Source organism: Cervus elaphus, chromosome 5 (assembly GCF_910594005.1).
Source record: "Cervus elaphus chromosome 5, mCerEla1.1, whole genome shotgun sequence".
NCBI lineage: Eukaryota > Metazoa > Chordata > Mammalia > Artiodactyla > Cervidae > Cervus > Cervus elaphus.
In genome coordinates this window covers 34394797-34421999 of record NC_057819.1, presented here as the reverse complement: position 1 = coordinate 34421999, position 27203 = coordinate 34394797, and positions in this window count along the sequence as shown.

Sequence of the window (27203 nt, the reverse complement as noted above, 5' to 3'; positions counted from 1 at the left end):
ATGCCATCCAACCATCTCATCCTCTGTCATCCTCTTCTTTTCCTGCCCACAATCTTTCCCAGCATCAAAGTCTTCCAAAGAGTTACCCCTTTAAATCTGGTGGCCAAATTATTGGAGCCTTATTTCCTTGAAGTCCAAGGGACTCTTTAAGAGTCCTCACAAGCACCACAGTTCAAAAGCATCTGTTCTTCAGTGCTCAGCCTTCTTTATGGTCCAACTCTCACATCTGAACATGACTAGTGGAACAATCATAGATCTGACTATACAAACCTTTGTTGGCAAAATGATTTCTCAGCTTTTTAATATGTTTTTCAGGTTTGTCATAGCTTTTCTTCCAAGAAGCAAGTATCTTTTAATTTCATGGCTATCTTTAATTCTTCCATTTTAAATAACTTGATGCAGCCCTCTTTGGTTTTATCCTGTTTGGCACTCCTAGTGGTTCCTGGGCATGGAAGTCTATTTCCCCTCCCAGGTATTGGAAATTTTCAGCTATTATGTCTTCAGATATGCTCTCTTCCCCTTTCCGTCTCTCTTCTCTTTATGGAACCTCTATAATGTGAATATTAGTGCACTTGATGTTGTACCAGAGGCCTCTTAAAATGTTCTCAGTTTTTAAAATTCTTTTTCTGTTGTTTCAGTGATTTCTACTAATTTTCTATAATAATAATGATAGCTCTCTAACTCAACTGCATCCTAACAAGCCTTTAAAACACAAAAGAAAAACTTCTAACTGCTCATTGCTCATCCATTATTCTGAGTTGTTTGAACATATTTATGATCATTACCTTAAGCTCTTTATATGGTAGATTACTTGTCCCCACTTATTTTATTTCTTCTTTTGGTACTTTCAGTTCAGTTCAATGCAGTCACCAAGTCGTATCAGACTCTTTGCTATAGGCTTCCCTGTTCATCACCAATTCCCAGAGCTTGCTCAAACTGGTGTCCATCGAGTTGGTGATGCCATTCAACCATCTCATTCTCTGTTGTCCCCTTCTCCTGCCTTTGATCTTTCCCAGCATCAGGGTCTTTTGCAATGAGTCAGTTCTTTGAATAAGGTGACCAAACTATTGGAGCCTCAGCTTCAGCATCTGTCATTCTAATGAGTATTTAGGACATTTCTTTTACGATTGACTGGTTTGATCTTTTTGCAGTCCAACACCATAGTTCAAAAGGATCAATTCTTTGGCAGTCAGCTTTCTTTATGGTCCAACTCTTACATCCATACTTGACTACCAGAGAAACCATAGCTTTGACTAGACTGACTTTTAACGGCAAAGTAATGTGTCTGTTTTTAATATGCCATCTAGGTTGGTCATAGCTTTTCTTACAAGAGCAAGTGTCTTTTATTTTCATGGCTGTAATTACAATCTACAGAGATTTTGAAGTCCAAGGAATAAAGTCTCTCACTATTACCATTGTTTCTCCACTTATTTGTCATGAATTGATGGGACCCAACGCCATGATCTTAGTTTCTTGAATGTTGATTTTTTAAGCCAACCTTTTCATTCTCCTCTTTCACTTTCATCAAGAGGCTCTTTAGTTCTTCTTTGCTTTCTGCCATAAGGGTGGTGTTGTCTGAATATCTGAGGTTACTGATATTTCTCCCAGCACTCTTGATTCCAGCTTGTGCTTCATCCAGCCTGACATTTAGCATGATGAGCTCTGCATATAAGTTAAATAAGCAAGGTGACAATATACAGCCTTGATGTATTCCCTTCCCAAATTGGAACCAGTCCATTGTTCCATATCTGATTCTAGTGGTTGCTTCTTGACCTGCATACAGATTTCTCAGGAGACAGGTATGGTGGTCTGGTATTCCCATCTCTTGATGAATTTTCCAGTTTGTTGTGACCCACAGAGTCAAAGGCTTTGGCATAGTAAATAAAACAGAAGTAGATGCTTTTCTAGAACTCTCTTGCTTTTTCTATAATCCAACAGATGTTGAAAATTTGATCTCTGGTTCCTCTGCTTTTTCTTCTTTTTTTTTTTAAATCAATTTATTTATTTTAATTGAGGCTAATTATTTTACAATATTGTAGTGGCTTTCACCATACATCAATGTGAATCAACCACAGATGTACACGTGTCCCCCATCCTGAACCCCCCTCCTACCTCCCTCCCCATCCCATCCCTCAGGGTCATCCTAGCGCATCAGCCCTGAGCGCCCTGTCTCATGCATCAAACCTGGATTGGAAATCTATCTCACATATGGTAATAAACATATTCACAATAAACTGTGGAAAATTCTGAAGGAGGTGGGAATACCAGACCACCTGACCTGCCTCTTGAGAAACCTGTATGCAGGCCAGGAAGCAACAGTTAGAAGTGGACATGGAAAAACAAACTGGTTCTAAATAGGAAAAAGAATACTCCAAGGCTGTATATTGTCACCTTGCTTATTTAACTTATATGCGGAGTACATCATGAGAAATTCTGGGCTGGAAGAAGCACAAGCTGGAATCAAGATTGCCAGGAGAAATATCAATAACCTCAGATATGCAGATGACACCACCCTTATGGCAGAAAGTGAAGAGGAACTAAAAAGTCTCTTGATGAAAGTGAAAGAAGAGAGTGAAAAAGTTGGCTTAAAGCTTAACATTCAGAAAACTAAGATCATTGCATCTAGTCCCATCACCTCATGGGAAATAGATGGGGAGACAGTGAAAACAGTGTCAGACTTTTATTTTTTTGGGCTCCAAAATCACTGCAGATGGTGATTGCAGTGATGAAATTAAAAGATGCTTTACTCCTTGGAAGGAAAGTTATGACCAACCTAGATAGCATATCAAAAAGCAGACATTACTTTGCCAACAAAGGTCCATTTGGTCAAGGCTATGGTTTTTCCAGTGGTCATGTATGGATGTGAGATTTGGACTGTGAAGAAAGCTGAGTGCCAAAAAATTGATGCTTTTGAACTGTGGTGTTGGAGAAGACTCTTGAGAGTCCCTTGGACTACAGGGAGATCCAACAAGTCCATCCTGAAGGCGATCAGTCCTGGGTGTTCATTGGAAGGACTGATGCTGAAGCTGAAACTCCGATACTTTGGCCACCTCATGCGAAGAGTTGACTCATTGGAGAAGACCCTGATGCTAGGAGGGATTGGGGGCAGGAGAAGGGGACGACAGAGGATGAGATGGCTGGATGGCATCACCGATTTGATGGACATGAGTTTGAATAAACTCCGGGAGTTTGTGATGGACAGGGAGGCCTGGCATGCTGCAATTCATGGGGTCGCAAAGAGTCAGACATGACTGAGCGACTGAACTGAACTGAACTGAATAAACATATTTTGATGCTATTGTTTCAGATCATCCCACCCTCACCTTCTCCCACAGAGCCCAAAAGCCTGTTCTCTATATCTATGTCTCTTTTGCTGTCTCACATATACGTTCATTGTTACCATCTTTCTAAATTCCATATATAAGTGTTAATATAGTGTATTGGTGTTTTTCTTTCTGATTTAATTCAGTCTGTATGATAGGCTCCAGTTTCAACCACTTCATTAGAACTGATTCAAATGTTTTCTTTTTAACAGCTGAGTGATAGTCCATTGTGTCTATGTACCAAAACTTTCTTATCTATTTGTCTGCCAATGGACGTCTAGGTTGCTTCCATGTCCTGGCTATTGTAAACAGTGATGCAATGAACATTGGGGTACACATGTCTCTTTCAATTCTGGTTTGCTTGGTGTGTATGCCCAGCAGTGGGATTGCTGGGTCGTATGGCAGTTCTATTCTCAGTTTTTTAAGGAATCTCCACACTGCTCTCCATAGAGTCTGTACCAGTTTGCATTCCCACCAACAGTGTAAGAGGGTTCCCTTTTCTCCACACCTTCTCCAGAATTTATTGTTTGTAGACTTTTTGATAGTAGCCATTCTGACCAGTGTGAGATGGTACCTTATAGTGGTTTTCATTTGCATTTCTCTGATAATCAATGATGTTGAGCATCTTTTCACGTGTTTGCTAGCCATCTGTACGTCTTCTGTGAAGAAACGTCTGTTTAGTTCTAGTTCTTTGGCCCATTTTTTGATTGGGTCATGTACTTTTCTGGTATTGAGCTGCATGAGCTACTTGTATATTTTTGTGATTAATTCTTTGTCAGTTGCTTCATTTGCTATTTTCTTCCATTCTGAAGGCTGTCTTTTCACCTTGCTTATAGTTTCCTTTGTTGTGCAAAAGTTTCTAAGTTTACTTAAGTCCAATTTATTTTTGCTTTTATTTCCATTACTCTGGGAGATAGGTCATAGAGGATCCTGCTGTGATTTATGTCAGAGAGTGTTTTGCCTATGTTTTCCTCTAGGAGTTTTATAGTTTCTGGTCTTACATTTAGATCTTTAATCCATTTTGAGTTTATTTTTATGTATGGTGTTAGAAAGTGTTCTAGTTTCATTCTTTTACAAGTGGTTGGCCAGTTTTCCCAGTACCACTTGTTAAAGAGATTGTCTTTTCTACATTGTATATTCTTGCCTCCTTTGTCAAAGATAAGGGGCCCATAGGTGCATGGATTTATCTCTGGGCTTTTTATTTTGTTCCATTGATCTATATTTCTGTCTTTGTGCCAGTACCACACTGTCTTGATGATGATGGCTTTGTAGTAGAGACTGAAGACGGGCAGGTTGATTCCTCCAGTTCCATTCTTCTTTCTCAAGATTGCTTTGGCTATTCGAGGTTTTTTGTATTTCCATACAAATTGTGAAATTATTTGTTCTAGTTCTGTGAAAAATACCGTTGGTAGCTTGATAGGGATTGCATTGGTTTTATAGTTTGCTTTGGGTAATATACTCATTTTCACTGTACTGATTCTTCTGATCCATGAACATGGTATATTTCTCCATCTATTTCTGTCATCTTTGATTTCTTTCATCAGTGTTTTATAGTTTTCTATGTATAAGTCTTTTGTTTCTTTAGCTAGATTTATTCCTAAGTACTTTATTGTTTTTGCTGCAGTGGTGAATGGAATTGTTTCCTTAATTTCTCTTTTTGGTTTTCATTGTTAGTGTATAGGAATCCAAGGGATTTTGTGTGTTAATTTTATATCCTGCAACTTTATGATATTCATTGATTAGCTCTAGTAATTTCTGGTGGTGTCTTTAGGATTTTCTATGTAGAGGACCATGTCATCTGCAAAAAGTGAGAGTTTTACATATTTCCCAATCTGGATTTCATTTTTTTTTTCTTCTCTGATTGCTGTGGCTAAAACTTCCAAAACTATGTTGGATTTCTCTGCCCTTTCTAAATCCAGCCTGAATATCTGGAAGTTCTTGGTTCACGTACTTTTGAAACCTCACTTGGAGAATTTCAAGTGTTATTTTGCTGTTGTGTGAGATTAGTGCAGTTGTGTGGTAGTTTGAACATTCTTTGGCATTATCTCTTTTTGAGGTTAAGATAAAAACTGACCTTTTACAGTCCTGTGGCCACTGCTGAGTTTTCAGAATTTGCTGACATATTGAATGCAGCACTTTCACAGCATTATCTTTTAGGATTTGAAATAGCTCAACTGGAGTTCCATCACCACTACTAGCTTTGTTTGTAGTGATGCTTCATAAGGTCCACTTGACTACCCATTCCAAGATATCTGGCTCTACATTAGTGATAACACCACCATGGTTATCTGGGTCATGAAGATCTTTTTTGTATAGTTGATTTGTGTATTCTTGCCACCTCTTCTTAGTATCTCCTGCTTCTATTAGATCCAAACTGTTTCTGTCTTTTATTGTGCCCATGTTCGCATGAACTTTTCCCCTGGTATCCCTAATTTTATTGAAAAGAATTCTAGTCTTTCCCATTCTATTGTTTTCCTCTATTTTTTTGCACTGATCACTGAGGAAGTCTTTCTCATCTCTACTTGCTATTCTTTGGAACTCTGCATTCAGATGGGTGAATCTTTCCTTTCCCTTCTTTGCCTTTAGCTTCTCTTCTTTTCTCAACTCTCTGTAAGGCCTCATCAGAAAATAATTTTGCCTTTTTTTGCCTTTTTGCATTTTTTTTTCTTGGGGATGGTCTTGATCACCACCTCCTGTACAATGTCACAAACTTCCATCCATAGTTCTTAAGCCACTCTGTCTATCAAATCCAATCCCTTGAATCTGTTACTTCCATTGTATAATCATAAGTGGTTTGATTTAAGTCATACCTGAATGATCTAGTGCTTTTTCCTACTTTCTTCAAATGAAGTCTGAATTTTGCAAAAACAAGTTCATGATCTGAGCCACAGTCAGCTCCCAGTCTTGCTTTTTTTTTTTTTTTCTGACTCTATAGAGCGTCTGCATCTTTGCTACAAATATAATCAATCTGATTTCAGTATTGACCATTTGTTGATGTCCATGTGTAGACTCAGCTCTTGGACTGTTGGAAGAGGGTGTTTGCTATGACCAGTGTGTCCTCTTGGCAAAACTGTTAGGCTTTGCCCTGCTTCATTGTGAACTCAAAGGCGAAGTTCGCCTGTTACTGCAGATATCTTTTGATTTCCTACTTTTTCATTGTAGTCCCCTATGATGAAAAGGACATTTTTTTTTTTAGATGTTAGTTTTAGAAGGTGTTTTAGATCATCATAGAACCTTTCAACTTCAGCTTCCTCAACCATAGTGGTTGGGGCATAGACTTGGATTACTCTGAATTTGAATGGTTTGCTTTGGAAATGAACAGAGATCATTCTCTCATTCTTGAGATTTCACCAAAGCACTGCATTTCAGACTCTTTTATTGACTGTGAGGGCTACTCCATTTTTTCTAAAGGATTTTTGCCCACAGTAGTAGATATAATCATCCTCTGAATTAAATTCACTCATTAGAGTCCATTTTAGTTCACTGATTCCTAAAATGTCAATGTTCACTCTTGCCATCTCCTGTTTGACCACTTCCAATTTGCCTTGATTCATAGACTTAACATTTCAGGTTTCTATGCTTTATTGTTCTTTACAGGATCAGACTTTAAACCCATCACCAGTTACATCCACAACTGAGCATTATTTTTGCTTTGGCTCCATCTCTTCATTCTTTCTGGAGTTATTTCTCCACTCTTCTCCAGTAGCATATTGGGCACCTACTGACCTGGCGAGTTCATCTTTCAGAGTTATATCTTTTTGCCTTTTCATACTGTTCATGGGGTTCTCAAGGCAAGAATAGTGAAGTGGTGCCATTCTCTTTTCCAGTGGACCATGTGTTATCAGAAATCTGTACCATGACCCGTGTGTCTTGGGTGGCCCTCTGTGGCACAGCTCATGTTTTCATTGAGTTAGACAAGGCTGAGATCCATGTGATCAGTTTGGCTAGTTTTCTGTGATTGTGGTTTTCATTCGGTCTGCCCTCTGATGGATAAATATAACAGACTTTTGGAAGCTTCCCGAGGAGAGAGACTGACTCTGGAGGAATCTGTGTCTTGTTCTGATGAGCAGGGCCATGCTCAGCAAATCTTTAATCCAATTTTCTCCTGATGAGTGGGTCTGTGGTCCCTCCCCGTTGTTGGCATGAGGCCAAAAGATGGTTGGCATGGCAACCTCCTTCAAAAGGACTCATATCACACTGTTTTATTCAGTGCCTCTCACCCTGCAGCAGGCCACTGTCGACCCGTGCCTCTGTTGGAGACTCCTGGACAGTCACAGGCAAGTCTGGCTCAATCTCTTGTGGTGAAACTGCTTCTTTCTCATGGGTCCTGGTGCACATGAGGTTTTGTCTGTGCCCTCCAAGATTCTGTTTCCCCAGTCCTGTGGAAATCCTGTAATCAAATACCACTTGGTCTCCAAAGTCAAATTTCCTAGGGGTTCTCAGTCCCTTTGCCAGATCCCCAGGTTGGAAAATCTGTTGTGTATCCTAAAATTTTCTTAACGGTGTGAGAATTTTGGTATTTATTCACATTCTTTCATTTGTAACTTTTTTCCTCTGTCATTTCAATTTGCTTAATTCACTGTTATAGTTTTTTTTTTTTTTTTTCTATGTATTTGTTAAGTTTTTACTCTACTGATCTTGAAGAAGTGGCCTTTTTCATGAGGTTCCCTGTGTGACCCAGTAGTGCATTCCTCTCTGGGACCAGAGCTGTATGGTCTAGAGATGTCCCCATGTGGGCTTCATGGCCCTTTCTGTGGTAGTGGGCTGACTACTCTGTGTGGTCTGGTAGGCACAGCTGGTCCCCACTTCAGTTACTTTCCAGGCCCTGCTTTGTGCAGAGGCCAGCATCTGTGTCCCCAGGATGAGCTCAATTTTCCCCCCTGCCTCTTTTGGCTTTCCTCCAGGATTAACAGGTATGTCTGAACTGGGCTCCTTTAAATTACTCCTTCTATCCTGTGCCCCAGATCATGTGAGACTTTGTTAGCTTATTTTATGTGTGGAGTCTCTATCTCCTATAGCCATTAGTTTCTCCTGATACTCACTAGCCTTCAGAATAAACTATTCTGGGAGCTCATTTTCCTGGCTCTGGAATCCTAGGTTTCAAAGCTTAGTGTGGAGCTAGAATCCTTCCCTCTCCTCTTTGGGAAGAAGCTTTGCATTTATGATTATCTTCATGTTTGTGCATCATCCATATGCAGGTATGGGTCTGTACCACATCTCTTCCCATCCTGCTTCTCTTGTTGTGGTCCCTTCTTTATATATTTAAGAACAGAAGGTCATTTATGCTAGTCTTCAGCTCTTTTTTGTTAACAGTTCCTCTCTAAATAGTTGCAATTTTGTATGTCTATTGGATGAGGTGAGCTCAGGGTCTTCCTACTCTGCCCTATTGGTCACTCCTTCTATACAAGTTTTAGGCAATGTTTTCTATGTGCTTGTTGTATTCATTTATTGTGCATAGTTATTTTCAGTCAAGATAAATTTCTGAGTTCCAGAGCAGCTATAAAATAATTTTACTTAAAATTTCGTGTTAACACATAATTACATATAGTACATTCAAATCTTGTTGTCTGTACCCCAAGCCAATTCAATTTCCTATTTTCTCTGAGTAATACCATGACAGAAACCTGAAGACCTTGATTAATTACTTTCCAGACTAAGCATATTTATCCATCAATCATGCACCTCACTTGTCCTATTGATACTTCATACTTCTAACTCTTGAATATTGCCACTTCTCTTTTTACCCATTTTTCTTACTCCAGTTAAGACGCACATTCTTCTGCATGGAATTTTTAACATTTTCTTGTATCCTGAATTTAGTTTTAACATATTTGAATCCAAGATGTTAAATTGCCTAACAATTTATATTGTTTAAATTTAAATTTGGTTCTTTCTAAGGTACTATTTCAAGAGTGTAATTTCTGATTTAAACCTATAAATGACATCTATTTGTTCTTACAAAATATCACAAAAGTTTAATATGGCACAAAATAATGTTGTGATCTAATTTTCTGTTATGTTTACAGTTTTTTTTATATCACTAACTCTTTCCTATTCGTAGCTAACCTTGCCTGAATAGTTCCTACTCATCCTCAATGCCTTCATTCAGTCATTTATCCCTGAAGTCCTCCTACAATCTACCATTTATACAGGTGTCTTTCTTATGTGCCTCACCAGAGCTTATATAACCAGCCCTCCATGGTGGGTTGGGTCCACCCACCGTAGTTGAATCCAGGGCTGCAGAACATGGGAATACAGCAGGCCAACTCTAGTATGCCATTTCATATAAGGAACTTGAGAATCATAGATCTTGGTGTCCACAGGGGAGGGTAGTGTTCCTTGAACCAATCTTTCATGAATACTGAGGGGCAGCTATACTTTCTTCTCAAGTAGCATCCTTCACATTCTCTCATTATTATTATTTTTTAATTTATCTGAATTACATTAGGCTGTAAGCTTTTTGAAGACAAGATTTTGGCCTTATTTCCTTGTTCTCCAATGCTAGCACAGAATCACACATAAAGAGCAGCTCAGAACCACTTGTGTAATTGAGTGGATTAATTTGAAAATATCTGTGGAATAGCAAATTGGATTAAACCTACAAATATACCATAAGAAGTAGTTTTGACATAACTAAAAATTATATAACTTTAAAGGTCATGTGTGTGGAAGTGACATATGTAAACCAGTTAAGGTAAAGCTGGAATATTATTAAATAAACATATCTAAGAATACAAAACACATAAGAAATACAGAGAAGTGTATTTTATTAATTTTGTTATTTTATTTTAGCTATGTGTTTTAATTACATTATTTATCAATATTTTTAATCATATAAAATCTAAAATGGGTGTTTTTTAAGATGACACTTTAAGCAACAAGGCAGTTCCAAACTTTAGGCCCATCATTTTCAATGTGCGATATTCAAAGTTGCCATATTTTCTGGGGGAAAAAAAAAAAAAAAAACTGACAAGAGAAAAATTATGGAAAATGCACATGAGAGGTTTTTAAAGGCCAATTCACACTGATTTTGTTTATATGATATTGACCATAATTTAATCAGATCTGAATATAAAGGAGGTCAGCATGTATCCTGTAACTGGCTATCTAAACGAAGAGGAAATGGGTCTAGTAAATACATAGCCTGTCTCTGAAAATCAACCCATCTGGTCACAAAATACAAGTTCTCTTATTCCCAAATATGGGACAGAAATTAATCCCTTTTCAACGAAGATAAACAAAGACACCTAATTATTGCACCCAATCCAAACTCAAGATCTCTAGGCCATCTCTTTGGTCTCAGTGAATTCCTGATTGTCTGATGACCGATAAACCAAAACGCAACTTACATGGTTTTTACATGTCTCAGTTTACATGCCTGAGAAGTGGGAGCTGTATGACCATAGTAAAAATTCTCATCTGGAACAAAGAAGAATGATAGACATACTGAAATCACTTTTCTAGAGCAATAGTAAATGCAATGCAAGTGTTGTAGAAACTTCTGCTTTCCCTGTTGGGGAATTGCCTTAATAAAATCAGGTGGATCAGTGGTGAAGAACCTGCCTGCCAATGCTAAGATGCAGATTTTATCCCTGGGTCAGGAAATCTCCTGGAGGAAGAAATAGCCACTCCAGTATTCTTGCCTGGAGAATCACATGGATAGAGGAGGCTGGTGGGCTACAGGCCACGGGACTGCAAAAGCGTCAGACATGACTTAGCAACTAAAAACAGCAGAAACTAATTCTCCTAATATATTGTTCTTCATTATTTTTTACTGTTTTTTTTCTTCTTTCTGACAGATTTTTCCTTCTTTGTTACTCTCCAGAGCTCTATATGAAGTGGGTGTAATTTGGAGTAACTACTTATTTGGTAGTGTACGGTTTTTACAGATTTCTTCCTACTTGTGCAAGTCTTAGCTCCAAAGATTGATTTGAAGTCAAAATTTCAAAGCATTCTTTGCTGGTTTAGTTTTTCCTTTACTAAAACAGTTTTTTTTTAAATGTAGATTTCTGATCTGTTCGTTTGCAGACGTTTCAAATGTGCATGTAAAATTACACAAAGTTCTCTGGGCACATAATTCTCAGGTCTGCTTTGTTTATTTGATTTGTCAATCTTATTTTCCTCTTCCCCTTAATTTTGGCTAATTTGAGATAAACTGAAGGAAAAGATTCAGGTAAGTCAGTATTAATTTGAGTAGTCTTTTTCTCAGGGCTAATATGTTTGTTCAAATAAAGAGTCTTTTTGGGTTTTTATTTCCAAACTTTTTCCAATCTCCTCTTTTGACTTGGATCCAGAAGTGGTTGGTGGCTTTTCCAACTTCATAACTTTCTTTGCATCTTCAACTCACATCCATATTTGAAAACCGGCCAATTCTTGCTTATCTCATATCATATAATACTTTGCTAAAGCTTTCGATCATAGCCAGTACACAGTTCATTTTAACTCCATTTCCTTCAACTCAGGCTCAGCAGACACACAGTCTGTTTTGAAAATTGTCAACATTTTTATGGCCAATACTTTTACTGAACATTCTGCCATTATAGAACAAAGATCTTCAGCTTTACAACTTGCAATATCTCTTTTCTTACCATCTGTCATCCAAGCATGAAGCCAATGACACACACTTTAGGTGCCTGTAAAGTCAGCAAGCCATTGCCAGTTAAATTTTGGTATAAGCTTTTGCTTTAACTTCATGTGATGTTACTGTTTTGATGTTTAGTCACTAAGTCATGTCTGACTCTTTTGTGACCCCTTGGACTGTAGCCTGTCAGGATCCTCTGTCTGTGAGATTTCCCAGGCAAGAATACTGTAGTGGGTTGCCATTTCTTTCTCCAGGGGATCTTCCCAACCAAGGGATTGAACTCACATCTCCTGCATTGGTAGGTGGATTCTTTACCACTGAGCCACCTGGGAAGCCCTGTGTAATGTTAACTGCACTAATAAATGTACAAAGGCTCAAAAACACTAGTGAAGTTTATCAGTCAAATAAACTCCAAAACTGTGTCCCTGACTAGCTTGTGTCTTTCTTCCTAGTAATAATTTGCAAATCAGGGTTTCTTTTATCTTGAAGCTCTGTGTTTTTCAACCTTTAGGCTTTCATGCACATTGGGTCACATCTAAAAAAAAGGGAAAATGGAAGATAGTGTACAGAAAGTTTCATGGGTTAATCTTAGAAATAGTACACAATACTCCCACTCATATTCTGTTGCTTAATCAGAATGTATGACCAATGCTAGCAAGAATGTAATCTAGCTGTATGTGCAGAAGGAAGAATAAACAGTTTTGAATCCATTTTCACATCAGTATGTGATTTGGTCATATAGTTTCAAATTTCCTGCAGAGAGGGATTTCTGCTTTTGTAACATACTATTTGTATAATATTGGGAGGGAAAAACTGTGATTTTGGAAAGGTGTTTTGGGTCAGAAGAATTGAGGCCATTGTAAACAACTGCATCTTGAGGAAACTAGCAAGTAGGAATTTTTAAAATTTATTTTTTAATTGAAGGATAATTGCTTTACAGAATTTTGTTGTTTTCTGCCAAGTATCAATGTGAATGAGCCATAGGTATACATATATTCCCTCCCAGGTGGTGCTGTGGTAAGAATCTACCTGCCAATCCAAGTAGGAAATTTTGACATATAAATTATATCCTTAGTCAAGAAAGTGCATCAGGAGAATCAACATACTTCTTTCCCTAATGAAACTGGATATTTAGGGAAACAATACACAAAAATCCTCAGATATGGCTTTATCTAAGATGTGTCAATTCGTCTGCTTTCATTCTTTTTATTTTTTTTAGAAAAATATTAAAGAATTAACTCAGTAATAAGAGACATATATTTGAACAAAGTGAAATGAATTCTATTTAGATTTTAGATTTACCTTTGCTTTACACAAGCCCATGCATTGTGAATCCAGGATAAAATGAGTGGTTCTAGCCTTGAAATAAGTAAATGGTGGAAAGAGTGTCTGAATGTTATTATATAAATCATGCAAAACCTTAAACTTTATCCTTTACATATTTACAAAAAATACAAGGTGGCAGGCATGGAAGGTATTATTTGAAGGATAGTTTCTTGGCAAGGCACTTCATTACCTTTTGTTAAAATACATCCTTCCTCCAACTGTACATGTGATACTGTCATGATTGTGCACATTTAAAGTTTTCAGAAATATGTATGTGTGTGCTCTGGGGCCGTTCACTTACTGTTATTATCATTACTATTTTCAAATGATATCTATTAACAAAACATTTTCAACTAAAAAAAAAATCAATGGCAAGAATTGTACTTTCTGATTCTCAAGATAATGTGTTTGGAGAGTTATTTTGGCCATAATTAACTCCAGGTTTTCCAAGAGAGTAAAAGCAACATAGTTTGTGTTGTGACTATTAATTTTCATATATACTATATTTGCATTCTGTTCTTCTAAACTCTTCTCATTAAAATAAATACGGTTGGTTGTTAGCCATTTTTTTCAAAGTTTAAATTTCCCTCAGATACATTTAGAATTAAAATACCTTTTCAATTTTATTGGGAGATAGCATGAACAACTTGCCTTTAGAACTATTTCTCTTTCTTATTATTTTCATGGTCCAAAAATGAGCAATTATCGCTAACTCCTTTATTTCTGTTTCAGATAGACCAATTAAAGTAACATAGCCAACCATTTCCTGCTTTTGCGTTTTTAAAGCTAGTTTTTATTGGCATTTGAAAAGAACATGACACTGAAAATTAAAGCCATAAATGTAAGCCCTATAGAGTTTAGAACAGTGAAAATAGCAGGCTAGATCTGAAGTAGCTGAGAACAAAGGAAAAAAGCTCTCCCTTAGAGGATCTTAAAATCGTAGAGAAACAAATGAATAAACAAGGTAATGATAAATTCAAAGTTGCTTAAATGATTATACCATTTTATTTTTAAGAACAATTTGAGGAACTATGATATTTTTAAAAATAGGTCTGTCATTTCAAAACCTGAAGACCAATGATTTTATAGTTGAATTTTGTCTGTTAGCCATCTTCCTTAAAATTTATTCTTTCCCTCTAAAAAGAAGTAAGTGGAGTGACCTTAAGGAGAGAAATCTGCAATAATAGTCCCAATTTTGCCAGCCTAGGCACTAAAACCTGTTCACTTCAGAAGTACTCTGTTCTACCTTTAGTCATTTTAACGTTCTTTTATATCATGTATTTTTTTTGCAACTTGCAGTGGTCCAGGCTGTTAGAGCTCATGTTTTGTGGCTTTTGGAATCCACAGATACCTATCTTTGTCTTTTATCTCAGAGGTGACATGGCTGACACTGTAAATTTTCTTTAGCAAAGTCCCTCTAACAACAACATATGACCCAGCAATCCCACTTCTGGGCATACACATCGAGGAAACCAGATCTGAAAGAGACACATGCATCCCAGTGTTCATCCAGCACTGTTTATAATAGCCAGGACATGGAAGCAACCTAGATGACCATCAGCAGACGAATGGATAAGGAAGCTGTGGTACATATACACCATGGAATATTACTCAGCCGTTAAAAAGAATTCATTTGAATCAGTTCTAATGAGATGGATGAAACTGGAGCCCATTATACAGAGTGAAGTGAGCCAGAAAGATAAAGAACATTACAGCATACTAACACATATATATGGAATTTAGAAAGATGGTAATGATAACCCTATATGCAAAACAGAAAAAGAGACACAGAAGTACAGAACAGACTTTTGAACTCTGTGGGAGAAGGTGAGGGTGGGATGTTTTGAAAGAACAGCATGTATATTATCCATGGTGAAACAGATCACCAGCCCAGGTGGGATGCATGAGACAAGTGCTCGGGCCTGGTGCACTGGGAAGACCCAGAGGAATCAGGTGGAGAGGGAGGTGGGAGGGGGGATCGGGATGGGGAATACGTGTAACTCTATGGCTGATTCATATCAATGTATGACAAAACCCACTGAAATGTTGTGAAGTAATTAGCCTCCAACTAATAAAAAAAAAAATAAAAAAAATAAAAAAGAATTTATCCCAGCATTGTTTGCAATGGTCACGCCAATGAACAATTTTTAGTCAACTATGCACTCAGCATATCAGCAGTAAATGACACTGTAACTGTCATATTAAAACTAATAGTCTTGTGACATATTGCATAATACCTAAATCAGGATAAGAAAGGAGGATTTTGAACAACAAAATTTCCCTGTTAAGTGATGCCCAGCACTCAAAAGCCTAATAGTGATTGTCAGAGTAATTGATCCCTCCAAGTTTCAGCAACTTTATTTTCTCCTTAAAATAGTCCTAAAAAGAAGAGTAAAAGATCAAAAGAAAATTATGTCTTGATTTTTCCCCCTTGATTCTTTGCATATTGTTGTTGTTTTCTTCCTAAATTGTATCTGACTCTTTTGAGACCCCATGGATTGTAGTTCGCCAATCCCAAGGACTTCCCAGGCAAGAATATTGGAGTGGGTTGCCATTTCTTTTTCCAGGGGATTGTCCTGACCCAGGGATAGAACTTGTGTCTCCTGCATTGGCAGGCAGATTCTTTATCACTGAGTCATCAGGGAAACCCCTTTTTGTAAACTGATAAACTGTAAATAGCATCTATGTAAAAATAATTGTATCTTACTTCATATTTAACTGTTTTAAAAACAAATGATAAAGTATTTCACTTCTTGCTCTGTAAATAAGTTTTACCTAGAGTTCAAGGAGAAAAGCAAGAGCAATATGAAAACACAAACATCTAATAATAAGAAAATAAAAGAATAAAAAATATAAGTTTCTGATATATTTCACATTTCAACTGAAGCTAATATAGGTTATTCTAAATGCCATAACTGAACAGAAATTACCTGATGGAATTTTACTTAGTTTATAAAAAAGGGTTTTTTTTTTTTTTAATTATAGCCCTGTAACATGGCTAGTAGTAGAATAAGAAGGTAAAAAATAATACATTGAAAAGAAGCTTGTATAGCAGAACAGTTATGTTAAAGAATAGATGTGCACTGATTTTTAATCCCAAGGCAGCCAATTTAAAAACACAGATTTTGTTTTCTAAATGGGGAAAAAATACATTTGTATATAAAATACATAAATATATAATGTTATTTTCTGAAAGATGCTATTAGTAGAAGTAAAATGTGCAGATTTGCATCCTGGAACATTCTCTTTCAGACAAATATGCTCAGACACCCAAATGGAAACTAGCATATGTGATGATTTAAATACAGAGCAGTATAGAGAAATATTACCTTGTTCCAAGATGAACATTTATTTTGGCCATGAGTTTATTTTGCACTATAATAGGTAGAAGTGAAAACATTCATACTTAGAAATTAAACAGTATATGTTTTAGGCAGAATAATGTTCCCCCACCTCAAAGATATCTACATCTAACTTCCAGAACCTGTGAATATTAGATCACATAGCAGAAGTGAATAGGTACAGATGGAATTAAGTTTGCTAATCAACTGACCTTAAAATAGAAGGTGTTCTGCATTATCGTGGTGCATTCAGTGTCATCACAGGAGACTTTAAAGTGGGCGAGGGAATCAGAGCAATAGAGATGCAGCTGTGAGCAGTGGCTTGGGAATGCAGACCACCTCTCAAAGATACGATGATCTACATGGACAAAGAATCTAAAAAGAGTTGATATATGTATATGTATAACTGATTCACTTCACTGTACACCTGAAACTAACCCAGCACTGTAAATGAATATACTCCAATAAATATTTTTTAAAAATAAAATTTAAAAAGCCAATATCACACACACAAAAAATTATATAACAAGTAACTGGTGGAGAGCTCCTGGAAGGAATGCAACCCCGAGGGCACCTTGACTTTAGTCCAGTCAGACCCATTTTGGACTTCTGATCTTCTGACTATAAAATAATACTAATAAAATAGAATAATAAATTTGTATAATTTAAGACACCAAGTTTGTAGTAATTTATTATAGCAGTAATAGGAAAATAATATAGATTTGGATATTTTCCATTCAGAATTTTCCAAAAATTTACTCTACCCAAATAATTATGGCCTTTCAACTTTATGTGGTCTGGAATATTATAATGTCATAAAATAGTAAAACCTTGAGCCATTACAGGTAATTCAATTACTTAGCAGTTATATCTGAGGTTTAGAGATACACACACAGACATACACACACACTGACATACACATATTCATAATCTGAAAGATGTTGGTATTTTTTTATGCGGACAGTTTTTAAAATCTTTATTGAATTTGTTACAATATTGCTTCCTGTTTTGTTTGTTTTGCTGTTGTTTTTGGTCCTGAGGCTTGTGGAATCTCAGTTCCCCAGCTGGGAATCATACCCACATCCCCTACAATGGAAGGCAAAGTCTTAATCACTGGACTGCCAGGGAAGTCCCAGCATTTGTATTCATGTTTAGACACTAAAGGTTAATATATGTGTTCTTTTTCTATAAGGGTCACCATTCTAGGTGAAATTATATGAAATTTTAAACTTTATTAAGAATTGTGATTTGTTTACATGTGATGGGCTGCAAGGAGGTCCAACCAGTCCATCCTAAAGGAGATCAGTCCTGGGTGTTCATTGGAAGGACTGATGCTGAAGCTGAAACTCCAATACTTTGGCCACCTCATGCGAAGAGTTGACTCGTTGGAAAGACCCTGATGCTGGGAGGGATTGGGGACAGGAGGAGAAGGGGACAACAGAGGATGAGATGGCTGGATGGCATCACCAACTCAATGAGCATGAGTTTGAGTAAACTTTGGGAGTTGGTAATGGACAGGGAGACCTGACATGCTGAATTCATGGGGTCACAAAGAGTAGGACACGACTGAGTGACTGAACTGAACTGAACTGAATGAGCATTTATATTCAGGTATTATTTGAAACATACATGCTTCAACTCATGTCATTCTCACAGCAATCCTCTTAAGTTTCTTTATACTTTCCTCCCTTAAAAGAGAACCCTAATGTACAATGTCAGCAACTTAACTAATATCACTCAATTCAAAATCAGTGTAGTTAGAATTCAAGCACAGACAAGCCTTGCAAACTCTATTTCAGCTCCTGCTGTGGCAGTATTGTGTAACAAACAATCCCGAAGCCAATGGCTTGCAATGATATTTATTCACTTTCCTGGCTTAATAGATCTTTAGTTTGGCTGCAGTTTGATCTCAACCAGGCTCATTTGGTCTTTGCTGGGTGACACTAGACTCTAGGTACCTGATTTATCTTCTTCATTCTGGGGACAAGCAGTTCCTCAGGGCATGTTCTTTTCATGGCAATTAGTAGAAGGTAAATTGACTAAGTCAAACAACATACGCACATTTAAAACCTCTGTTTATGTCGATGTTAGAAAAACGCCACGGGAGGAAATAAAAAGCCGCCTCTAAGGACCGTTGGTGAAGGCCTTTATTGAGCGGTCGCTCTTGGGCAGAACTCCTGGGGGCGGGTGAGTGAGGAGACAAAGGGAGTCTGCGAGGTATGAGGGGGTGGGGAGGGGTTTTATAGCCAGGGCTGGCGTCCAAGCCAGGTCTTTTCATATAAGGAAGAAAACGCGGGCTACAGCGGCAGTCGGTGTCTAAGGGCTCTGTGTTGGTACATGATTGGACCAGGCTGCAGGGGGTTGGTCTCTGGAAGTTTAGCCAGCCTCCGGAATTTGCCTTGCGGCACTTTTCCGGGGCATGCCCCGACCTTTCATCCCGGCCTTTTTGTTATAGGACAAGGGGCGCCAGTTCTCTCTGGCTATTTCCTGCTGAACAGGGGCGGCGAGGGGTAGGGGCCAACCGGGACGAAAGGTCAGCTTATGCAGGATTGTGAGGTGGGTCTATGTCTTCTTGATTGAGTCTAGTGTAAGCTGTTAGGAGCATGGCCCGTCTGGTCGCAACCTGCGCTATTTCTTGGACCCATTGAGTCCGGTCCGGAGGGGGCTTTCTTGGAGCTGTCTGCACCTTTGTTCTAGGCCTGACGATTGGGGCCGATAGGGGATGTGGAGATGCCAGTCGATGTCCAGGGTTGTAGCCACCTGCTGGGAGATCTGTGAGAGTATATATATATATATTTTTAAGAGAGGAGTAGGGCAGGAGGGGATGACCAGAAAGGAGTGGGTAAATAGGCAGGAATCTAATTGACAGGGTGGTGGTTGGGTTTGGAGCGGACATGAGGGTTGGCCGTCAAGTCCATAACCGAAACCTGGGAAGGACGTAAAGTGTCCCCGAAAGAGGGAAGGACCAAATAGGTAGCTCCCGCATTAACCAGACTTACCCGTTACCTGGAGCATTACCCTGGGCTTGGCTTGGGTTATCGGGGTTCCCGAGTCTGGGCAGCATCAGCCATCATCGAAGCTCAGCAGCTCGAAGGGTGGAGGAGGGCAGGAGGTCTCCCTGGGGCACTCTGGTCCCCAGCCCCTAGAGGTCAGGGCCCGGGAGGCCTGGGGACAGTCACTAGCCCAGTCTTTGCTGTTTGCACAACGGGCACGGCTTGGAAGGAGGTCGTGGATTGGGGCACATCTTGGCCCAGTGTCCTTCTTGGCCACACTTGAAGCAGACCCCCGGAGCGGGGTTTTGGGACCCCGAGCCCGCCACCAGCCGCAGGGCCGCTACCAAGGCCTGGGTTTGTTGGTTTAGGAGGCTTGCCTGAAATTCGGCCTCTTGCTTGAGCCTTGCCCTTTGGCTGGCCTCAGCAGTTTCTTCACGGGCGTTGTAAACCTTAAAGGCCATTTTTACCAGGTCTCGAATAGGGGTCTGAGGGCCGTCCTCGGCCTTGGCCAGCTTTTTTCGGATGTCAGGTGCGGATTGGGAGATAAAACGATTGGCCAAGGTAGCTGTCCCAATGGGGGACTCAGGGGACAGTCTGGTGTATTGAACAAGGGCCTCAGTCAGCCGATTAAGAAACATGGCTGGGTTTACATCGGGCCCCTGAGTCACCTCATCTAGTTTGAGGAGGTTTACAACCTTATGAGAGGACTTTTCCATCCCATCGAGGATACACTCTATCATATAGCGTACCCGCAGCTGGCCACCATCCCCTTCCTGGTAGTTCCAATCAGGGTTGGTGTCAGGAACTGCCTGAGCTCCCGGGGGATGCTCGGGGGAGGGGTTGGCACTGGAGGGTTGCTATGGGAGCGAGTGTGAGAGCTAAATGGAGAAGGGGAGGGAGTGATGGGGGAAAGGGGAGGATACAAGATAGGGTTAAGGGCCAGAGGATCTGGGGCCGGTGGTGAAGCCTCAGGGGTGGGAACAGGAGCAAAAGAGGCCGGAGTAGGGTTAGAGGGGGAGGGGTTAGGAGGGGCCGGAGAGGAGGGGGAGGGGGTAGGAGGGGCCGGAGTGGAAGGGGAGGGGTTAGGAGGGGCCAGAGAGGAGGGGGAGGGGGTAGAAACCAAAGAGGAAGGGGTGGGGGCCGTGGGAGAGGTATAGGGAGGGGGGGCCACCAGATCTTCTGGGGGAACAGAGAAAGCAGAGGACTCAGAGACGGGAGGAGTTGGCTTAGCTCGGGAGGGTGGAGTCGGGGGTGCGGTCCATGGTGAGTAGGATTTGGCTAGGAGCTCACGGGGTGCACAGGGTGAGGTGAGAGCGCAACGCCCAAATGGCCTGAACATAGGGGACCTCAGACCATTTTCCTGTTCTCCGGCAGTAATTAGCTAAATCACGGAGGACGTCAAAGTCTACTGTCCCTGTGGCTGGCCATTGTGAGCCATTATCTAGGGAATACTGAGGCCAGGCCTGTGAACACAGAAAAGTGAGCTACTTGGGGCGGATATCTCCCTTTAATCTTAGAGTCCGCAGGTTAGCCAGCAGGCACTCTAAGGGGGTGGAGTATTGGGGATCGGGTTTGGAGGCTGTCGATCCCATGACGACCACGGGGCGTGGAGGCAACCCCCACTGTCTGAACGTCTTTGGACGAGTCAAGGGGAGCCGGAGGTCCGTGTAGTCGTGGGGAACGTCTTCCTCATGACCGCAGGGACCCGGAAAGGCCGAAGCCGGAGGCCGAAGCCAGAGGTCTACTCAGCCGCTGGGGACGTCTCCCCACCAGCTGGTGACCGGGAGGGCCCAGTAAGTGCACACCCGTTACGGGGCCCTAGGAGGTGGTCGCCAGGGATGGCAGGCCCCAAAGCCGAAGGGACTTACTCCGTATCCTGCCATCCGGGGGGTTGGTCAGCTGCCTGGGTCCAAGGCTTCCGTGGCGGTGGAGCTTGAGGGGGCCTCAATGGCGAGTGCCGGGGGCCCTCACCTCGAGCCCCACGTTGGGCGCCAGATGTTAGAAAAACGCCGCAGGAGGAAAAAAAAAGCCACCTCTAAGGACCGTTGGTGAAGGCCTTTATTGAGTGGTCACTCTCGGGCAGAACTCCCAGGGGCGGGTGAGTGAGGAGACAAAGGGAGTCTGCGAGGTATGAGGGGGTGGGGAGGGGTTTTATAGCCAGGGCTGGCGTCCAAGCCAGGTCTTTTCATATAAGGAAGAAAACGCGGGCTACAGCGGCAGTCGGTGTCTAAGGGCTCTGTGTTGGTACATGATTGGACCAGGCTGCAGGGGGTCGGTCTCCGGAAGTTTAGCCAGCCTCCGGAATTTGCCTTACAGCACTTTTCCAGGGCATGCCCCAACCTTTCAATCACAACTGTTAGTTTATTGCCCAAGCAACTCACGTGGCCAAGAGGGTGTTGATAGATACTCCGGGTACTGTACTGGTAGCTACCACAAAGGCAGATGGCAAAGCTAGGTCACTGTGTAACTCATAACAGAGGGTCAGTGAAGGATGAGATTCAGTGTTAACAGCTTCAGCAGGGAGTCCAGAGGTCCCCAAAGAGCAGGAGGAAATAAACTGCAAGTGGCAGACTTTTTCCCTTCTCTGGTTATGACACCTGATTCCACCTGAACTTAACTTTTCTCAAACGTTGAGCTAACCAATTCATTTCTTGTGGAAATGTTTTTCTTAAGCTATGTTAATAAAGCTATGTATATGCTTTGGAATCTGCCTTTCTTCAAATCCGTTCCACTTAAGACCAATTTTTTTCTTTCTTTTTTTCCCCTCAAACCTTAGGCTGATAATGGCTCAACAAACCAGTGCTCACGTCAATTGTTTTATGACTGGGGGAATGACCCACCTTGGGCCATTCTATCTCAAAAATGCATATTGTGGGAGAGAGCCTTGGTGAAACTCCCTCAGCCTTGAGGTGTCTCTCTGATTAACAGCTTGCTAACAGTCATAAAACGCCTTGCTAAAAATTAGCAAGCAGGCTCTTTTCCTGTCACCTTCTGATATCTATGTCAGAAGCTTTCCCTATCTCTCTTATACTAATAAAATTTTGCTACACAAAAAGCTCTGAGTAGTCCATCCTCGTCTCTGGCCCCTGATTGAAATCCTCTCCTCCCGAGTTCCCGAATCCCAGCATAGCACACAGACCTTCAGACCCACAATCTTTCAGGATGATCATGCCTTCTCACATAGCTCTCTCATATCAACTCTCCATTTCCACTTTTGGTATATCACCTTGCTGTTTTACTCTATAGTTCAGGGTTCTTTACAATGTTTCATTTTACTCATAAAGGAAAGAGTTGAAGCTTTGAAAATACCTATTTTGAGAGTATCCTCAGTCAAGTCTCAAAGGAATATAAAAGCTCAAATGTATTTTATCAAGTGAAGCTCCACAAAAATTATGTAGGGACAATTAATCTTTTTCATTATACAGTTCCAGTGGGCCCGAAGAAGTATGGTTTTTTAGGATAGTTCATTTATAATGTTGTGGTGGTTTCAGATGTACAGCAAAGTGATTCTGTTATTTTATATATATATTCTTTTTGTTTTTATCAGATTCTTTTCCCTTATATATTATTACAAAATACTGGATAAAGTTCCCTGTGCTATACAGTAGGTCCTTGTTTGTTATCTACCTTGTATATAGTATACTGTATTAGCTAATTCCAAACTCATAATTTATCCCTTCTAGCTCTTCCCTTTGGTAACCCTAACTTTGCTTTCTATGCCTGTGGGCCTAGTGTTATTTTGCATATAAGTTTATTTGTATCATTTTTTTAGATTCCACATATAAGCAATATCATCCCCCTTGTTTATGGTTCTTTTCAGTCTCCCAAGTGAAAGTTGAGAAGAGGTAAAAATATGTGTATTTACATTCAGTTTCTTTATTTACTGAAATTTATAAATTTTATTATTTTATAATTAGTTATTTTAAATAATTTACATTTATAAGTGCTATTTTGGAATACAACACAGCATAGCAAAAATTTTTGAAGATAACATTATTGATACTAAAATCCTAATTTTAACCTGACAATTTGAAACTTATACTTTTCCTGTATGCCATCTCTAACCATAAAAAGGTGAAAGATTAAAAGTATATCCATGGATATGTTTAGAGAATTTTTCTAAGTTATGTGTCAAAAATGGATTTTTTATTATTTCTAATCTTATTTCAATATTTCAAACATTTACATTAATTTATATATAAATTTTGTTATAAAATATTTCTAAAAACTTAAATGTAGTCAGCTCAGATTGGGAGCAGTTCTATTTAAATTTGTTATTTAATTTTCTGGGCTTCTAAAATACCAATTTATTTATTTATTAGGATTTGCCCCTTTTTCTTAAGTTGATATGCCTTAGTAGAAAATATATTTCCAACTCTGTTTGAATGTCTATTGTATCATAGCATGTCCAAGTATGACCCAAACTAGAAAAGTAAAACATCCTTTTAATGGTAGATAACTAAGAAGCAGAATTAGAAAGTTACAATTCTCAATGAGAAATAAAAATTCAACTGGAAGCTGAAATGTTTTCTAACACACATTTTTTAAAGCAATTGCTAATAAATAGAACAACATGTTTCCAAGAGAGCATATTATAGTAATTAATTTTATTAGACAATAAATACTTTCATTCCCACATGTTTTTCTCTGAGACAGGTATGACAGCAACTAAATTAAATGTGTTCACACCTGTGATTTAAATATTCATTTATATTTGTATATGATGTCCTGCCAAGCATGCAGGTATAGAAGACCCAGGAAAGCATGTGGATGTTCATTGTGCTGTCTTAAACTGCACATTCAGCACAAAGGCCATCTATATTTTACATAATTCACACTCTTATATAGAGAGTGATATGAAATTTGACTTACCATAGGTGCAGAAATGCAGTGTTTCTGACAGTTAGGCCCTGAGCAAAACTAAAGGTCCCTTAGGAAAGCATTCAGTACTACAGTTCAAGAGCTTGGCTTCTTGTTTATTTTGAAAACTACCTGGGAGATTTTCTTTCTACTCATACTTAACTCTTATCGGTGCTGTGATAGACATCCTTAAATACTCAATGGAACAAGCTGTTTAACTTTACTTCATCCCAGTAATCCTTTTCTAGACCCTAGAACTGTGATAGGCAGAGCTCTTTTTGTTTCATATGAAGACTCTTAGAAATACTTGTGTTGGCTGATTCAGTGTTTTGTGAAAACAGAATGCTACCATTTACAAATTGTAATAGAAAAGATAAGTAGGGCTATACTATAGTCATACTGATTTTATCTACACATTATCTTTCCACCTGAATTTTAATGTTTTTTTCATCAAAGTACTGGCGCTTATAATAATAAAAACTTACAAATCTCACAGATGTGAACATAATGGTGACAAGTGTGGGAACAGTGAAAAATAATATATTAGAGAGGTAATCTTCAAAAATCTGATAGATGTGATCAATAATATTTATTGTATTAAGTTTATTAATAAAATAAAGTTCCCCTAAATAAGATTAAAAGTACAAAAGGTCACCATAATCTGGAAATATAGGTATACTGACATATATACGCTTATACACATATACATTATATATGTACTATTACTATAGAATATAGTGATGCCAGTCTCATTACTAAAAGCATTGTATAGTACCACATAAATAACATTTTGAAGCTGACCTTATTATTATTATTATTTAAATCAATGAAAATGAAGCATGGTGAGAAGAGGTTAAGAAAGGTTATCCTGTCAAAAGGTCAAAGTTTATCAGTGTTGCATATGCTCTTAAACTAAGGTTATATGTGCTATTTAAACATTATCTGCTACAGAATGTTCCCTCTGACTAAACAGGAGCCCCAAACTAGCATTTCGATAATCTTTGCATGCTCAGTCACTTCAGTTGTGTCCGACTCTTTGCCAACCATGGACTGAAGACTGCCAGGCTCCTCTGCCTGTGGGACTATTGCAACAAGAATACTGGAGTGGGTTGCCATGCCCTCCTCCAGGGTCCAATAATCTTTATTCATGTCCAATATTTTTCAATATTACCATTTTAAAGAAAAGCAGACACCAAGCTATGTGTGCAGTTTTAATAATTTTTCAGACTAAAGATTTTATAAAAGTTTACCATTTTAGAAGTATGCTAAGGCAAGAAATGGAGCCATTTCTATTTTTATTCCCAGTGTGGCGGGCTCTATAAGTAAGATTGATGAATCCATCAAGTATTTTACTATTAGATTGTATTATAGTTGTACAGTGGCTAAGTTCACAAGCTCTATTGTTATATAAATAATAAAATTGTTTTTTTAGGCCACCTATTTTTATTTTTTTTAAATATGAGTTTTTAAAGAAACTTGTCATTTGTAACATTTAGCATCATAGTATAACCCTTAAATGTATCTATACACACCTAACCCATACATAAAAGTGGAAATATATGCAGTTTCTTATAAATAATGTGATATGATCAAAAGATAAGTATGCTCCATTGCTGTCATCCACAAGCAGACTTTCTTTATGGTAAAAGTAATGATTTGTATATAATCAGTGAAAATGAAAAAATCCAGTGACCTTAGTTTTTATTTCATTTTATTTTTAGATAGTTCAAGATACTTGTAATTGCTATGTAGCTATTAAAATGTGCTATACTCAGTTTAAATAATTTACCTTATAATTTAATTATATTAATGTATTTATTTTTGGCTGTGATGGGTCTTTGTTGCTGCATGCAGGCTTTCTCTAGTTGTGGCAAGTGGTCTTCTCTTGCAGTGGCCTTTCTTGGTGCGGTGCACAGGCTTTAGGACATGTGGGTTCAATCATTGTGGCTCCCAGGCTCTATAGCTCAGGCTCAATAGCTGTGGTGACCTGGCTTAGTCGCTATGCTTATATGAGATCTTCCAGGACAGGGATCAAACCAGTATCTCCTGCATTGGTGGTCAGATCCTTTATCCTTAAGCCTCCAGGGAAGCCCTTAAATAATTTTAAGTGTGATGATTCATCTGACTAGCTCTCATCACTAGATGAGTGATAATGATTTGCCAGTGATTGATGTGGCTCCCCATTAAGTGCCCTGCTGTCAAAGTTTCTTGAAGAACACCATTTGAAATTGTGAACGAAATTAGACAATCACTGCATGTGGAAGATTTCTTATATTGATTGTTGGAACTCTGAGGAATTTGATTCATCACATCGTTTTTGTTCTTTAAACATTGATTTGCTATAGAAGAGTTTTAATAAGAATCTATGAAGTGTGTCTCAAAAAAACTAATACAACAAGCAACAGACTGAACAGATCGATGAGTAGCTTTATTTTTGTTGAAAGCGAAAGTTGCTCTGTTGTGTCCAACTCTTTGTGACCCCAAGGCATATACAGTCCATGGAATTCTCTAGGTCAGAATACTGGAGTGGGTAGCCTTTCCCTTCTCCAGGGGATCTTCCTGACCCAGAAATCCAACCGGGGTCTTCTGCATTGCAGGTGGATTCTTTACCAACTGTGCTATCAGAGAAGCCCTTATTTTTATTGAATTCTTTACTTTGAAAGTGGTTATGTATTTTATTTGCTTACTTTTTGGTGTGATATATTAAAGTTAGTTTTCAGTTCTATACCTCACCTATTTATATTTAACTTCCTTGTTAAATGATGTTTCCTTTTGATGC